Below are 17,506 nucleotides of genomic sequence, written 5' to 3' on the forward strand. Positions count from 1 at the left end.
TTTATCTTTGTTGCTCACTGGATTTGTGTTAGAATGATACTTTTAAAATTCATTAGACCAGTAATAACACAGCGGCATTTAATCTGATACTCCGATGGCACAATACACTCCCATCACTGTGCTAATAAAGGGCCTTTTCATTCTAGTCCCTTCCTGTTCAGCTGAAAGCCACTGTTAATGTTTTTTTTTCTTAGTCACACGTCTCCTAACTACACATCCCTTAGCCCATAATAACTGATGTTTCTGGCCAGAACCCTGGTTTAATCGTTTTTTAAATTCATATTCACAGACTGGTCAATTTGGATCAGGAAACAAAACCCAATACATACGGAAGATATGTAATCTTCCAACAACCTCAATCTTAGTTGTGACTGGGTTCCTAGCACAGGGCCTGGCACATTGATACAAATGTTACTGAATGCATGAACGAACAGATTAATAAATGAAACCACCAGCATGGCACCATTTCCAAATGTACAGCAGGATGGGATGACTAGAACTAAAAGCACCAATTTTACTTTTACTAGCTTCTGTTTTGTTTTCAAAAAAAAGGCTTTCCTGAAAACTTGAACCTTCATCTCAAATTTGAAGTGCAGCAATTGGTGAATTTCTCTGGGTTTGAGCTTGTTAGCTTTTACTAGTTCTCTTGGGATAGATTTTATGTCTTTTTGGAAAATACTGAAGGGGGAAATCTCTTTTGAACCTGTAAGCCCACATTGGAGAGTTCATCTGTTCTTTTGGGGGCTGAGTCAAGGGTGGCCACTCAGTACGATCCTCATTCCGTATGTTCTGAAATATAGCCAAGGCTGTCTTAACTCATTATGGGACTTTGAAAAGGTTAAGTAACTCAGCTGTGTACTTTTTCCATTCATGCATTGTTGGAATGGAAGGAAAAATAACTGACATACTTATGGACATATTCCCCCATTATTTATTTCCTTCCTCTGTTTAGTCAGTTACTCTGTCTCTAAGCATTGCCTCAGAGAGGGAAGATGATAGGAGAAAGCAGAGAAAAACACACCTTTTCCAGCACTTGGGCTTTAAAAGGGCACAAAAAATTATGTAAGGGAATACAGCTGAGTAAGAGCAAGGGCTTCCCAGGCTGCAGGAGAAGGCTGTGTCAAAGGGAAATGATAGGGAAATTGTTTGGGTGGGTCTTGAATAAAGGGGGCCCTGCACCAGCTCCCTGGGCTCAGTCTGGACTGCGGAATGGTGGAGGGGGATGAAGCTGGGCAAGACCCCAACTAGGTTTGTGAGGTTCAAAAGAAGACATTAGTGTCTTGTCTCCCAGGTAGCCTCAGAAAGTAGGAAAACGCCAGAGAAGAATGGCCTTAGAGAGTCTCAGGGATGGCCCACTGTAGTGGGAGCAGCAGTATGAGTTCCAAGGACCTAGAATGGCCTGGAAGTAAATTAGAGATCCACCCAACCCAAGGATAGAGAAAAGGGAATGCAAAGGTGAGTGGGTCACATGGGATGGTGGATGTCTCAGAAGATGATAAGTGTGAATAGAACACATTAAGGTTCAGATAGACTACCCCCCGAACCCTGTGCCCACAACTCCAAAACTTGATTCTATAGATGCCTCTGCTATTTAGGTAAAATACAGGTGAAAATTTGGGAGGATCTTAGAATTAACTGAGATTTTTTTTTTCTACCACCCTAGTAGAAAGTGGGATTTAAAAAGAGATTATGTTCTGCTGTAGAAAAATAACGCTGTTTCTTATATGCTTGCAATTACAGGCTAAGATTTAGACCTGCTACATTTAAGAAAAATATTGAACACTTATCATGTAGTGTATACAGCATCATTTTAAGTGCTTTATGCCTATTCATTCAGAAAAGAGCTTCTATGTTCATGAGCTTTGATTGGACTTTTACAGTGTCCTTATATAATAAGAATGTGTAGAAGTACTATAGTGTCTTTCTAACAAGAATAATTTTTGTTTTATTATTCAGATCCTGCTCATTAAAAAAAAAGTTTTATTATGGATAATTTCAAACATAAACAAAAGGAGAGAGGATAATATAAAGAATCTCCATGTACCCATCTCCCAACCTTAATAATTATTAACCATGGACAATCAATAACATTGCATATTTTGAACCAAATCCTAGACATATCATTTTATCTACCTATCTACCTACCTATCTATCTATCTATCTATCTATCTATCTATTCGGTATATATCTCTACAAATAAGGCTTTATATCATCAAATGTCCAGTGTTCAAATATCCCCAATTGTCTCATAACTTCTTTTAAACATTTATTTATTTAAGGCAAGATCCAAACAAGTTCCACACATTGCATTTGGTCGATATGCCTCATGTCTCTTTTATTCTACAGATTTCCCTTTCCTCTTTTTATTTTTTTTTCTATTTTATTTATTGGAAAATCCATGTCATATGTCCTATAGGTTTTTCCATGTTCTGGGCTTTGCTGACCTTCATCTAATCATTTAGCTTGTTCCCCTGACCACTGTTGATTCCTGCAGTTCTTGCTAATCTTTAGTCTCATTTTTTGTCTGTTTATCCTTTCAGCTATACATATACCTACACTATAATAGAGCCCTGACTAAAACCAAAACCAATAGATAATAAAAGTTTAATGGTAAGAGGAAGTCATCTTTATTTTTAGTGATTCTAAAGTTCTCACCTGTGAAATCTAAATCTCTCCTATTCTATTGAATGGACATCCCCGCCTCCACCCCATCGTCTAACTAGACATTTATTTACAGATGACTCACCACATGTCTCAAAACTCTTTATTTAAGCAAAGATAAACATTAACCCACATAAAGCATTAATTTGTCTTGGCTTGTGTGTCCTACTCCTGTGTTTCTCATTTCTTTTTGTTTACCAGACTATGCCTGGTGCTCTGGGATTCCTGATATGCTAATCTGTTCCCCATGCACTGTGGGATTGAGGTCAGCCCTCAGGGAATAGGCTTTCATCTGAGTAGGCATATTGAATGGCTGATTTATTTCTATTCAGGCCTCTGTAGAGAAGACAGACAGTGGACTCTCCCCTGGGAGAAGGTGGGCCTGATTCTAGACAGCATTTGATATACTCACAGCTGAGAACCCTTGAAAACAAAGCGGGAGGGAGGGAGAGTGTTGTGTTGTATTCAGAGCAGGTAGTTGGAGTTTACTAATCAGATAAGCCATCCACAAGCTGACATATTGTAGCTCCTGTGTGTGAACGTTGAATGCTACGATGATTATTTTAGCTTTGGCCTTTTGGGTGATAGTAGCATTGACTTATACCATTCATTTGGCCTCAAAACTCTTTAATGAACTTTAAAGCCTCTCCAAACTCTGTTACATAAGGCATATATGTGCAACTCAGCTAAATACAGCCTTAACTATCTTTGTTATAAGTAATTCCCATAAACAGACTTTGTTATAAATAATTCCCTGTTGCATATAGCTTCAGATCTATTTTATCTTTTTGGAGAGTACATTTATTTTTATTGCATCTGAGTTCCAGTTTCTAACAAATAAATTTGCAAGCAGAAAAAAGCTTGGAGAAATAAAAACCCAGAACCATATTACTGGAGCGCATTTTGTGTTTGAATGTCAGCTTTTGAAGGAAAATATTGATGTACTCAGAAGTAGAAATTGGTGAATATTGCTCAACCCACTATCTACACAGGGACATCAGAAGGTTGTCACTCAGTCTAAAACCCTTGTGAAAAGATGAGATTTGCTCTACAACTGAAAATCAGCACGTTCCATGCTTTTAAAGATTGGAGAAGAATGGAAAGTAGGCTGCTTGGGACGAGGGGCATAATAATACCTAACTTTATAGACTTGGCAATTTACAAGAAAACTTACATTTTCTCTTTTTAGCTTCATGACACCCTTGTGGAATGGGATATTATGCCCCTTTTTAACAGAAATAAACGGAGTAAAAGGAGATTAAATGACTTGTCCAAAATCACATAGTGAGTAAGTAATAGGATTTGAAAACAGGTCTTTGGATCCCCTCTGCAAGTCCCCTCACCAGACCCCACCGCAGAGCCTACCTGCTTGCCAGCATGAGCTTTTCCCTCCCCTGCCTTCCCGTTGGGCTCTGAGCTGCCTGATCTGGTTACTGTAAGGATACCCACCGGAAGTGGTTCTTTCTCCTCACTTCCTTTGGTGTACCGCTTGATATCTATCTGCTAACTAACTAACAGGGTGTCCTGGGGATAGTTGCTTCTCCTCATTGGGCTTTATTTTCTTAATCCTTAACATTTCTTCTACTTCTTAAATGCTCTTTTTTTTTTAAATTAAAACTTGAACTTGGACTTCCCTGGTGGCGCAGTGGTTACGAATCCACCTGCCAATGCAGGGGACACGGGTTCAAGCCCTGGTCCCGGAAGATCCCACACGCCGCGGAGCAACTAAGCCCGTGAGCCACAACTACTGAGCCTGCACTCTAGAGCCCGCATGCCACAACTACTGAAGCCCACGTGCCACAACTACTGAAGCCCAAGCGCCTAGAGCCCGTGCTCTGCAACAAGAGAAGTCACTGCAACGAGAAGCCCGTGCACCTCAACGAAGAGTAGCCCCCGCTCGCCGCAACTAGAGAAAGCCCACGCCCAGCAACAAAGACCCAACGCAGCCAAAAATAAATAAATAAATAAATGTATTAAAAAAAAAACTTGAACCTTAAAGCATAATGAAAATGATAGCTACTATTTCTTCTTTTTTTAAATTTTTAATTAATTAATTTATTTAATTTATTGATGGCTGTGTTGGGTCTTCGTTTCTGTGCGAGGGCTTTCTCTAGTTGCGGCAAGTGGGGGCCACTCTTCATCGCGGTACATGGGCCTCTCACTATCGCGGCCTCTCTTGTTGCGGAGCACAGGCTCCAGACGCGCAGGCTCAGCAATTGTGGCTCACGGGCCTAGTCGCTCCGCGGCATGTGGGATCTTCCCAGACCAGGGCTCGAACCCGTGTCCCCTGCATTGGCAGGCAGATTCTCAACCACTGCGCCACCAGGGAAGCCCCAATAGCTACTATTTCTTGAGCACTATTTGGAATTAAGAACTGTACTGAATCTTCTACATGTGTGGTTGCTAACTCAGTACAGCCCTGCAATATTAACTTATTTTATGGTGAGCCTCTGAGCCACAGAGAAGCTAAGCCACTCTCCCAAAGCCCAGGCACCCCCATCATCCCTCTCCTGAACCACTGCAGTGACATCTTAATTGGTCTTCTTGCCTCTGCTTTGGCATTACCACTTGCACTTTCCACACAACATGCAGAGTAATCTTGTTAAAACTTATATCAGAATAGGTTGCTGCCTGATGGCTTCCCATCCCACCTAGATGACCAAAGCTCACACTCCTCACCACTTTCCTCCTTCATACTCCATTATAGTCAGAATAATGGCCCCCCAAAGACATCCATGTCTAATCCCTGGAACCTGTGAAACTGTTGCCTCACAAGGCAAAAGGGCCTTTACAGACGTGGTGAAGTTAAGGAACTTGAGGTGGGGAGTGGCCTTTTGGATGATTATCCTGGATGATCTGAGTGGGCCCAATACAGTCACAAGGGTCCTTACAAGGAAAAGAAGGAGTCAAAGGAGGCAGTGGGGCAGGGGGCAGGTGGTGGTGACAGAGAGATTTGAAGATGCTAGGCTGCTTGCTGGCTTTAGAGATGGAGGAAGGAGCCATGTGCCAAGGAATGAAGGCAGCCTCTAGAAGCTGGAAATGGCAAGGAAACAAATTCTCACTGAAGTCTGTGGAGGGGGTGTGGCCCTGTTGACACCTCGATTTCAGCCCAGGGAAACCTATGTTGGATTTCTGACCTCCAGAACTGCAAAATAATAAATGCGTGTTGTTTTACATCCCTAAGTTTCTGGTAATTTGTTACAGCAGCAATAGGTAACTAGTACATTCTCTATCACCCAACTCCCGTGTCTCAAACGCACCAGGCTTGTTCTGGCTTCAGGACCTTTGTACTTTTTCCCTCTGCCTGGAGTGCTCTGCCCTGAGATTTTAGAATAATACCCCATCTGAGGCAGCCCACCTGCCCATAACTCTCTGTCACATATTTTCTTTTCTTTATTTTATTAACACCATCTGAAGTTACCTTGTTGATTAATTTGTTTTCTTTTTGTCTCACCCAACAGCAAGTATAAGCTCCATGGGAGAAGGGTCTCATCTGTCCTTTTTGGTGCCTTATCCCTGATGTCTAGAACATTGTCTCTCTGAAACAATGTCCCTCTGTCTCCCTGTAGGCAGACAGTAAGTGATTTTGGAGGAAGGTTGGGAATGAAAGTAGCAGAACACATGTACAAACTCAGGTCAGTCTACCCCTAAACATTTTCTAGGACAGTCCTATTGCTAAGCCACGTCCCCTCACTCTGTGGATGGTTTCTTCTGGAACCTTGCCAGATTTGGAAATGAGAGAGAAGTGAAATATATTCAGAGGAATAATCTTACCATGTCTTTCCCCTCATTGCTGGCACTCTGCTAGTCACCATGGAAGACTTGCAGGAGCAGAAGAGAACGGAACCATTTCAGAGGTCATTGTTGACTGTCACACGCTAAGACCTTTACAATATCTAGGACATCTTTACTGTATATATAGTAAACTCAATATTTATATTCTATTTTTTAAATTAGAAAACTTGAATGTTCATCCAGCTCCTTTCCGAGAGGCCAGATCCAAAGAAGAAAATTCAAGTGATTCCTTACAAATGGAGATCTGTCCCTTTTTCCCCCTCCCATGAGGATTAGCAGTAATATTAATACCACGCATTTACATAGGTTAACATGTCTTCTGGGATTTATGTGGGAAACATGGAAATATGTTCTTTCTAGATGTCAATGAATCACCCTGGGGTATCTCAAAGAGCTAGAAAATGTCAACGGGGTGCAGTGTTGGTCGGCTCCGAGGGCCTGGCCAGGAGCCTGCAAAGGCATTGCCCGATCCCAGCACCATGGTGGCTGGTTTAAGTGAGAGGGCGGGGGAGGTGGAGGAGAGAAGGGGGAATGGCCCTCAGCACACCAGGCATATAACACTCTCACTGCCAGCATCCCAGGGGAAAGAACACTGTCTCTTTCTCAGTCTCTCCACCCAAAATCCCACGAATGAATCTCATTGAGTTAAATGTCTGTCCCTTACCAATTACTGTGGCCAAAGGGATGCAGTACTCTGCTTGGCCAAGGCGAGGTCTCATGCCCACCTTCAGATTTGGGGTCGGAATCAATGCCGCTTCAATGCCTCAAGGAGAGCTGGGAAGAGGTGATTTTCTAAGGAAATCAGGATGTTGTTACCAGAAGGAGGACTCGGTGCTGTCAGGCAAAAGCATCATAGGTCCTCTACCTTCTCCAATTGCTAAAGGTGGAGATTCAGGCACCAAATCTCTTAGATAAGGGAGATATTTTTGAAGTGCTTTTTTTGGGTCCTCAGATAACACCATGTTGCCACCAGCCTACTTCAAAAGCATTAAAGAGCCATCTGGTCTGGGTTTGACTATTCCATCCATATTGCTTGCAGTTCTAGCTTTAAATCTCTTGGCTTGTAAAATCAGGTAGCAGCATTTAAATATGTCGAATTCTGAAAATGTTGGGATTATAAATAGTTCATATTTCATAAATGCGAACAGCAGTTCTGAGAACTTTAGAGTCTCAAAACCTCCAGCCGGGTTTTTTCCTGTTTTATTCTGTTTGTTTGTTTGGCTTTGTTTTGTATGGTTGAGAAAAGTGGAAATTTTATCAACAATTATCCTTACACTAAACAAATGAGATAGCAAAACTTTCTGTACAGATAAAACTTCCAATGCTTATTTTTGTTTCTTAAGGCTATTTTTGTTTGAATATCTTAAAATGTGTTCATGTTTTTTATTTCCCATTCTAGATTTGCAAAAAGTGTGTTAAATTTAAAGTGCTCTAAATTTAAAACTTTATTTCTTATGAAAATGATAAGTAAAGGATATTAATTGTCTTGCTCTGGTTTGGGTGTGTCTCATGTGTTGCCAATTTGCCACATATAAGTTAGATTCCGTTTGTCTTTTCCTAAGTTTTACTTTATAGGGCCTTTGCTTAATATTATTTTATAAAAATATTATTTTATTTTTTATTATTTATATTTTATAGATGATCTGACAAGGCATTGAAATTTATTTCACCGACTCCATTTTGATTATGGAATGAACTGTAATCTAAATTATACTGCAATCATGCTTTCTAGGATTTGTCTGCCACCCACTTTTCCAGGTTCCTGTTCCACCTTAGGAGCTTTATTAGGGTATCTGTTGTTTACATTTATCCTGCATCCCTTTTTCTTTGGTAAGAGCACCAGCTCCTTAACTGCTCCGCCTTTACCCTGTGTGGCTCCGGTGGGACTGCCAATCATGGTCACGCTGCCTTCCACAGAGGATGTTAGTAGGTGATCCAGGCTAAGCTATTTGACCACATTTCTCAGGACACAGTGATTGGTTCAAGGAGCGGGCACATCACCCAAGCTGAAACAAAGTCTCCTCCCAGAATTTTCTGGAATAGATACCATTTTCATCTCTCTCTGGTAAAAAGCAATAGTAGGTGAAGACCCAACGCAGCCAAAAATAAATTAATTAATTAATTTTAAAAAATAAAAAAAACATGGGCTTCCCTGGTGGCGCAGCGGTTAAGAATCTGCCTGCCAATATAGGGGACACAGGTTCGAGCCCTGGTCTGGGAAGATCCAACGTGCCGCGGAGCAACTAAGCCCGAGGGCCACAACTACTGAGCCCACGTGAAACAACTACTGAAGCCCACGCACCCTAGAGCCCTTGCTCTGCAACAAGAGAAGCCACAGCAATGAGAAGCCCGCACACCTCAATGAAGAGTAGCCCCCGCTCGCCGCAACTAGAGAAAGCCTGCATGCAACAATGAAGACCCAACGCAGCCAAAAATAAATAAATTAATTAATTAATTTAAAAAATATATTTAAAAAAAAAGCAATAGTAGGTAACCCAAGAGCTGCCTGCATTCATGTTCCCTACCTCATGGAGAAATCTTGTCCTCAGTAGGATAGAATGAGGTCAAATATACTGAAGGAGGCAAAAGTAAGTGCAGAGAGTAAAGAAAAAGATTTTTTATAAGACCCTTGTCTATATAAACAATTTGATCCAAAAATGTATTACAAAATTCTTGGGCCCATTCAAGGTATAGTATTTATTGCTGAAGATTTAGAATACTGGGTAGATGGATAAACAACAAGTTCCTACTGCATAGCACAGGGAACTATATTCAATATCCTGTGACAAAACATAATGGAAAAGAATATGAAAAAGAATATATATATATATATACATATGTATAACCGAGTCACCTTGCTGTACAGAAGAAATTAACACAACATTGTAAATCAATGATACTTCAATAAAATTTAAACAACAACAACAAAAAAACCCCTATGTTCATAGCAGCACTATTTACAATAGTCAAGACATGGAAACAACTTAAATGTCCATTGAAAAATGAATGGATAAAGAAGATGTGGTACATATATACAATGGAATATTACTCACCATCGAAAAGAATGAAATAATGCCATTTGCAGCAACATGGATGGACCTAGAGATTATCGTACTAAGCAAAGTAAGAAAAAGATAAATACCATATGATATCACTTATATGTGGAATGTAAAATACGACACAAATCAACATATCTATGAAACAAAAACAGACTCACAGATATAGAGAACAGACTTGTGGTTGCCAAGGGGTGGGGGGTAGGGGAGGGACAGATTGGGAGTTTGGGATTAGCAGAGGCAAACTATTATATACAGGATGGATAAACAATGATGTCCTACAGTATAGCACAGGGAACTATATTCAGTATCTTGCGACAAACCATAACAGAAAAGAATATGAAAAAGAATATATACATATACACATATATGTATAACTGAGTCACTTTGATGTACAGAAGAAATTAACACAACATTGTAAATCAACTATACTTCAATAAAACTTTAAAAAAAAAAATAAAATAGAATACTGGATAGGAAGAGGCACTTTTGTATTTGTTTATTGTCCAACCAGTTTACATGAAGAGTCTTTGTAGTATCCAGACACCATCTCTTCTGTTCAAGAATCTCCTCTTCAACTTTATTATCAAATGCACTGTTCCTCACTCATATCATAAACATTTGTAAAAATGTAGCAATATTCTTATTGCTCATACTGCCATGGCTCTTTAGAATCTCATTTGTATTGAAAGAATACAGATATTCTTGCAAATTCTGTAATATCATTTATTTAATGTTGGTTTCACCATTACTCATGAAGATGCATCATCCATGGTGCCATTCATGAATACTGGCTTCCAATGATTCTCTTAGAGGTGGTTACTGTGTTTCACTGGTGATGACCACAATGCAAGCCTTATCCAGAGTGTGCAGTGATGGATCATTTGTTTTCTGTTCCAATTAAAGTTACCATTTGTAATGTTATAGCATTAACATAGAACAGTATATCTTCCAACCACATCGTTTATTTAATTCTTTAGGCCACAATCACTCACAATCAATCCATTCAAAGCATGTGATCTCTTTCCATATTGACCATATCCCTACATCCATATACCTCCACCGGAGGGATAGGCAGTGGGCCCATGGGAGGGAAGGTAATAGTGGTCCCATCTTCACAAAGAGTGTATGTCCCTTGTGTAGCATGGCTTAAGATTGACTTAGAAGAGCACAACATTGCCATATCAATTGAAAATAAGAGACGACGTGATCAAAAGGCTCCGGTGGCTTTGCAGAGCAATGATCTCAAAACCCTCAGATGAGAGGCATGGCCACCCCCAGAGCCCTGCATGACACATGGTATGGAACCTGAAGAGGAGATGGGGTGACTGCCCTGGGTGCCAGTGGTGCAGGCACACAGGGTAAAGGATGCCTGCCACCACTACCCCACAGCTAAGTGCTGTGGCCTGAAAGCATCACTGTGGTTGAAACTTGGATGGGCAACAGATGACACAGGGACCCCTGCATGCAGCTCAAGTCCAGAAATCAGCAGTGGGTTGCTAGTCACCCAAAGACCTGAACTTATCACAATTAAGAAAGTGGAGAAATCAGGAAGCTTCCATTGAAACTATTGAAGTCACTAGAGTGTAAGCTCTATCAAGGAAGTGATTTGGTCTGTTTGTTTACTGATGTGTTCTCAGCATCTAGAATAGTACCTGGCACATTAGTAGGAACTCAGTAGTATTTGTTGAATGGATGAAAAATACACGGTCATAGCTGCAGGTTAAGGACCAGGAAACTGGGATCAGGAGTTGCTGCCATCACTGCACAATTGGCTGGACAGTGGGATGTGGATTCTGGTCTCTGCAGTCACCATAACTTCCTCTTAACAACTGGAAACTGGTGCTTAGATATTGGAAAGCTGAGTCCAGTCAGCGCTACCACTGCAACTACCTCACAATATCCACAAACTAGAGACTCAACACTGTCATCCTCAAACCATGTTTGCAAGTAGTCAAAGCAGTAACAAGAATTACCTGTGCCTCATTTTTCCTTTCAAATCTCACACTAGTATATCTAATTAGTATTAAAATTAGGATTTTAATTTGCATCCAAGATTTACCTGCAAGAGAGGTTTGGGTAATGTGTTTTCTTTAGGTCTCTGCAGTCAGGACCCTCACTAGAATGAGGTAGGAAGAGAAGATGGAAACCATTTGTCAATATCAAGTTCAAAAGAAGAGTGTCTGGGGACTAAATCCTGAAACACACTATTCATTTTATATTGCTACTATAACAAATTACCTCAAACTTAGAGACTTACAAAGACACATGTTTACTAACTCATACTTCCTATGGGTCAGGAGTCCAGGCGTGGCTAAATGGGGCCACAGGCTGCAATCTGGGTGTCAGCTGGGCTGTGTTCTCATTAGAGGCTCACCTGGGGAAAGGTCTTTCGTGTTTCCTAAACTTGTTGGCAGAATTTATTTCTGTGAGCTCACGGTGACTTGCTTCTTCAAGGTCAGAAGGAAAGAGAATCTCTGACCTTCTAAGGGCCTCCATCTGATTAAACCAGGCCCCAGTCAGGATAATCTCCCTTTTAGACAACTCAAAATCAGCTGATTTGGGCCCTTAATTATGTCTACAAAGTGCTATCACTGTTGCATATTTCATTGGCTAAAAGCTAGACACAGGTTCCACCCACACCCAAGGGGAGTGTGTTATACAAGGCGTGACTCGCTGGGGGGCATCTCAGAGTGCGTCTACTATATGCTCCGTGATTTAAAGGTCAGAAAAAGAAGGATAAGCAAGGCAAACCAAGAAGAATGGCAAGTGAGAAGAGGAAAGAGGGGGAAAAAGGAGATGATTGTTGGAGTAGGGAAACCACATGAAGAAGTTGTTTCAACCGTGTTATATGCTGTCCAGAGGCTGAGAAAGATGAGAAGATGAGGATGAACAAATGACTATCTGATGTGGTAACGTGACCTTGGCAAAGGGTTCAGTGACTGAATGTAAGCCTGATTAGAAGCCGATTCAAAAAGGAAAGGGAGGTAAAGATGTGGAGACACTGAGCACAGACAATTCTTCTAAGGAGTTTTTCTGTAAAGGGAAGCAGAAGAATGAGGTGGTAGTTGGAGGAGATATGAAGTCAAGGAGGGAATTTTTTTTGAAAGTGTTGTTTGTTCGTTAATGAGAATGACTCAATAGAGAGAAAAAAATGTGAACATCTAGGAAAGCAGGGAGGCAACCATGGGAGTAGGAGGGGTTGGAATCCAGTGCACCAGTGCACCATTGAAGGGGATGGTAGGCAGGAGGCTGAGCCGCTCATCCATTGCAACGGAAGGAAAAGAGGGTATAAAGGGACAGATGCGGGAAACAGGAGGATTTGATGGTGAGAGTTTCTGCTGCTGCTTACGTGTGTCTGAGAGGAATGGTCGATGAAATAGGAGGAAGGTGATGGAGTTCTGAGGAATGAAATAGCCCTGGGAGGGTCAAATAAATTGACCAGGAATATGCAGAAGAATCGTCAGTCAGCAGTAAGGGACAACTTAAGGTCTGATGTCAGCATAATCACTTTTTTCTTGAGGTATATTTAGATTCTTAAGGGCAGGAACAGAGCAGGGAGGGGCAGGACTATTCCCAGAGTTGGGATTTTTTTTTTTTTAGGATAATATAATGGAAGCAATAAAGGGTCAAAAGAGGTAAGAGCAGATTTAAAGGAGTAATTATAATGCAGGACCATGGAATCTAAGTTAGGTAAGGAGGGAATGAAGGCCTGGGGGATGGAAATAGACAATGAAAAGGCAGTAGGGTCAGATGAACAAAGTGCCTGGTGGAGTAGAAGAATTTTTTGAGCTTAGGGCATGAGCTGGATGTAGAAGTAAAATGCTTGACACTGAGATAATTGAGGGGATGCCGTTATTATAAATGACAGGAACTAAGGATAACAGTGAGGGTTGGTGGCTGAAGTGGCAGAAGAAAAGATCACTGGAAGCAAAGGGATTGAGGAATAGAGAGGCCATGAGATTGGATGGACCAGCCATGTAGATATTGACATCACCAAGAATAATGACAGGAAAATGGAGGAGAGAAACACAGTAAACCTGGTGTTGAAATCTCCAAGGAATGTGTGGGAGTGACAGGGAAGACAGGAGGAGACGCAGCAGGAAGGTCTGGAGGTGCAGTCTGATAGCATGAGCTTCAAAGCAGCGGATGGGGGAGGGCAAGAAAGAGACAATGGCTTGGAAGTGGCAGCGAGGAGCAAGGCGAACACCTGGATCACCTTCTGACCCATTGGTGCGTGATGGATGAGAGAGAACTGGCCACCACTCATGAGGGCTGCAGGGAATTCAGTGTCCGCAGGGAAAGCCAGGTTTCTCTCAGAACTAGAAAGTGAAGGGACTGTTCAGAAAAGAATGTGGATAGAGGGGATTTTTCTGATGACAGACCAGTATGGGGATAAGGATTTGAGTGATGAAATTTGACTTGGGAAGCACGGATATCTTGAGGTCACTGAGATCAACATCTAAGACAAGATGAGGTACGCTGGTGGCTGCTTCAGTGGAAGGAATAATTAATTCTAATTATTCTTAGAACTTGACTCAGGCAATTCTTAGGTGAGAACAGGAATTAAATCCATTGGAATTCAACTGATCCAACAATGCTGTTCATCCTTTTTCCTTAGTAACTTGGTCTCCTTTCCAATCCTTACTGATTCTGTCCTGCCTTAGTTTCTCATCAGTTCTTCCCTGGATTATTACGATTGCCTCCTAACTGGTCTCTCTCACCCTCTCACCTCTCTCCAATCCGTCCTCCACGTTTCTGCTAGAGTGCTCTTTTTAAATCGTTCATTTAATCAGGCACCATCTCTGCTCTAAAACCACTGATGGCTGTCCTAATGCTTCATGATCAAATCCAAACTCCTTAGCATGGGAAGGGCCCTCAAAGAGCTGCCCTGTCCTGCCCATCAGCCTCAAGGGCCCCGACTCCGCCACAAGCTCTTGCTGTTCCCTTTGTCTCAGGGCTCCATCTCTTTTTCACTTGATTATCTTGCACTCATTCTTTTAAGCTGTAATTCAAATCTTTGGAAGAATATACAAGAAATTGGTAGTCCTGATTGTTCTGAGAAGAAGACTGGGCCTGGTGAGGGGAGCGTACAGGGAAACTTTTCAGAGCATGCCCTTTTATACATTTTGAATTTTATATTATATGGATCTATTACCACACCTTTAAAAGTAATGAAAATTAAAAAAATTTTAAAGCATCAAATGGACCAAAAAAAGAGATACATTTCAGTGTTTCATCCTCCATGAAGTCTTCACTAACTTGATGCTTCCATCCACTGAGGCATCATCATGCCTTCCACATTACTCTATTACAGCATTTATCAGTCTACGTTGTAATTATCTGTAAACAAGTTAACAGTCTTAATGTCCTCATAGCCTGGAAGCACCTTGAGGGAAGGGACTTACTTTGTCTCATTCACCTTTGAATCTAGTACATGGCAGGTGCTCAGTAAAGGCTTGTTGAATTAATGAATGAAAAAAAATCTTCTGCACAGAAGGGAAACAAAAGATAGGTAAGCAATTCCTCTTCTTTTACAGATGAAGAAAATGAGGCCCAGAGAGGTGATTTATTAAGGATTGGTAGCAGAATAAAATGAGAATCCAAGTTTTCTAGAGTCCAAGTTTGGCATTAGAATAAGTTATAAAACTTTCACGTTGAGACAGCAGATGTGATGTGGATAATACTTACTTATTTTGACCTGAGTTTCTGGATTTTCAAGAAATTTCTGATTTCCAGAAAGCTGCCCAGTTAACCTCCAAAGGATACTTTCACTTATCAGATCATGGGTCCTAAATTTGGGTTTGGAAAACTTGTATTCTAAGGACCTCATAGACTAGGCTTATACTGCAGAGAAATCACAGGAAAATCTTGTGGCACATTTGTTTATCTTAAAAGCTGTGTTTTGTTTTATTGTTTTCCTGAAACACACGCAGTGCGGACATAGCTACACACAGTAGCTCTCTGTAGAGATGCTAGAATAGCACAGGGAAAAGTGCCTGTGTCAACTCAAAGTGATGTATTCAGTTCTCATTTGTTAGCATTTGCTGAATATCCAGGGCACACGGCAGTGACCAAGGGCATTTTATTTTACACAGCAGCCGTGTTTTTAATGTGTAAAGTGGTAGTGTTAACGATTACTTGAGCCAGATTTTAAGTACCCTGGGGAGGTCTTCTGTGGGCTTCAAGATCAGTGGTCTTCAAACTTTTTGCTCACATAACTCCCTGAAAGAATTCTGAAAAACTTGCATCCTTCCCGTATTTTTATGTTGCCACCTATAATTTTTCAACATAAGTTTGCAAAGAGTATCATTTCCAGAGTATTGCATGCAATTCATGATATTTTAAAATAAAGCTGTTAGCTCACTTTTTAAAAGTTACCCCAAGGAATCTAAATCCCACAGTACTTTTTTACCCAACATTGTTAATTTTAAATATGTGTGACCTAGCTCTTCTTTAACAGCCAGAAAAGTTACATTGTTCCTTCTTCTTCTTGAACTCATATTTTCATTTCCATTTCATTTCCATATTTCCATTTCTCCCACAGAATGCTATCTTATTGCATATTTTCATGCTTGAAAAATTTGTATTGATCATTACATCATTCTTTTCAACTACATACTTACCTAATTTTACTTTCTGGTAACTCTAAGGTCCTAAGAGTTATGTCTCTGGATGGAGTTATTACTAAAATTATTAGTAGTACACTCTTCATCAAACAGTGGCTATATTACAAATTGACCACCATTTTTAAACATAAAAATAAGATTTTATTGAAAATGCATCTGTTAACAAAATGGAGGGGACTTTTTCTTTTCCAGTGGATTTGCGGATGAATATTATAGAGTGAGATTGAGTTCCACCCCAATTCTATTCATGCGTTTGACAAGCTTCTTAGAAATGCTGAAGCATTTTGTTCACAAAATAAGTAGATGGGAATGTAAGGTTTTTGCTGTAGCCGTGTTACTCAATTCCTTTAACTCCTTTCAATTATATGCCAAAAACCATGTGATGACCTCTCATTTAAACTATTTTTTCTTCCCATTGGTTGTCAAATGACCCTTTATTGAATTATGTTCCTTTGCAGTTCTTAGCTAGCTGGGCATTCCACCGCACCACTGTTGTTGTCATTCATCTATGATGTCATGAGGATGACGGCAATCCACATCAGAGACCACAGACCTGGCAGTCCCCAGGATCTCTTTAATGGTTCCAGAGTATTCTCTAGCTAAAGACTGGTGTCTCATCTGCTGGGCAATGTTGACGGTCTCATCAAAAGTGATGTTCCACTGTGCTTAATGTTTTTCTGCTTCTTTCTGTCTTTTGGTTGTTCCTTGAAGGCTTCGATGATCAGGACTGAGACACAAGGTACCACCTCAATCTGGACCTGTGTGTTCTGAATGGTCAGTTTCACTGTAGTCCTCAGACCCTTCCAATCCCCAGTTGCCTTTGAAATGTTATCACCAACTGCTTTTGGAGACAGACCCAGGGGGCCAATCTTGGGGGGCCAGGGCAGACGTGGCACAGACTTCCCCACTGGTGCACCTCAGGTATACAAATTTGATCTCCTTGGGCTCAAACTTAGGCAACATGGTGAGGTGGCTGGTGTCAGATAAACCCGGGTTTCAGAGGACCGAAGAAAATTGCACCTGGGCCTCCTTCAAGCCGAATCTGAATGAAAGCCATTTAAAAAATTTTTTAGTGCGCTAGCAGGTGACACTTTTGTTCCCCAGTCATCATAGTCATTCCCTTTCTCAACACTAACACAGGCTTCTCATTTTCCATGCTTTGTGCACCTGGGGTGAATGCACCATGCTACGATGTGGAATTTGTGAGAAGAATGACTTTCTTTTTTTAAGCGGAAAAATGGCGATTGTAAAAAAGGGATGGAAAAGAGGCTGCAAGCATGTTCTCAGGCAGATAAGTTTTAGGAAAGTGTAGAAATGAAAGTTGAGAATGTGGAATTGATCCCCTTAAAACTATCCATGCTGTGT

The 17,506-nt window shown here is 40.9% G+C and overlaps 1 pseudogene; it reads right to left on the reverse strand.

Moving 5' to 3' along the window:
* Positions 1 to 16,602: 16,602 nt before the first annotated feature.
* LOC133088444 (large ribosomal subunit protein uL11-like) lies at positions 16,603 to 17,175 on the reverse strand (annotated as a pseudogene).
* Between the last annotated feature and the right edge of the window lie 331 nt (positions 17,176 to 17,506).

Source organism: Eubalaena glacialis, chromosome 3 (genome assembly GCF_028564815.1).
Source record: "Eubalaena glacialis isolate mEubGla1 chromosome 3, mEubGla1.1.hap2.+ XY, whole genome shotgun sequence".
NCBI lineage: Eukaryota > Metazoa > Chordata > Mammalia > Artiodactyla > Balaenidae > Eubalaena > Eubalaena glacialis.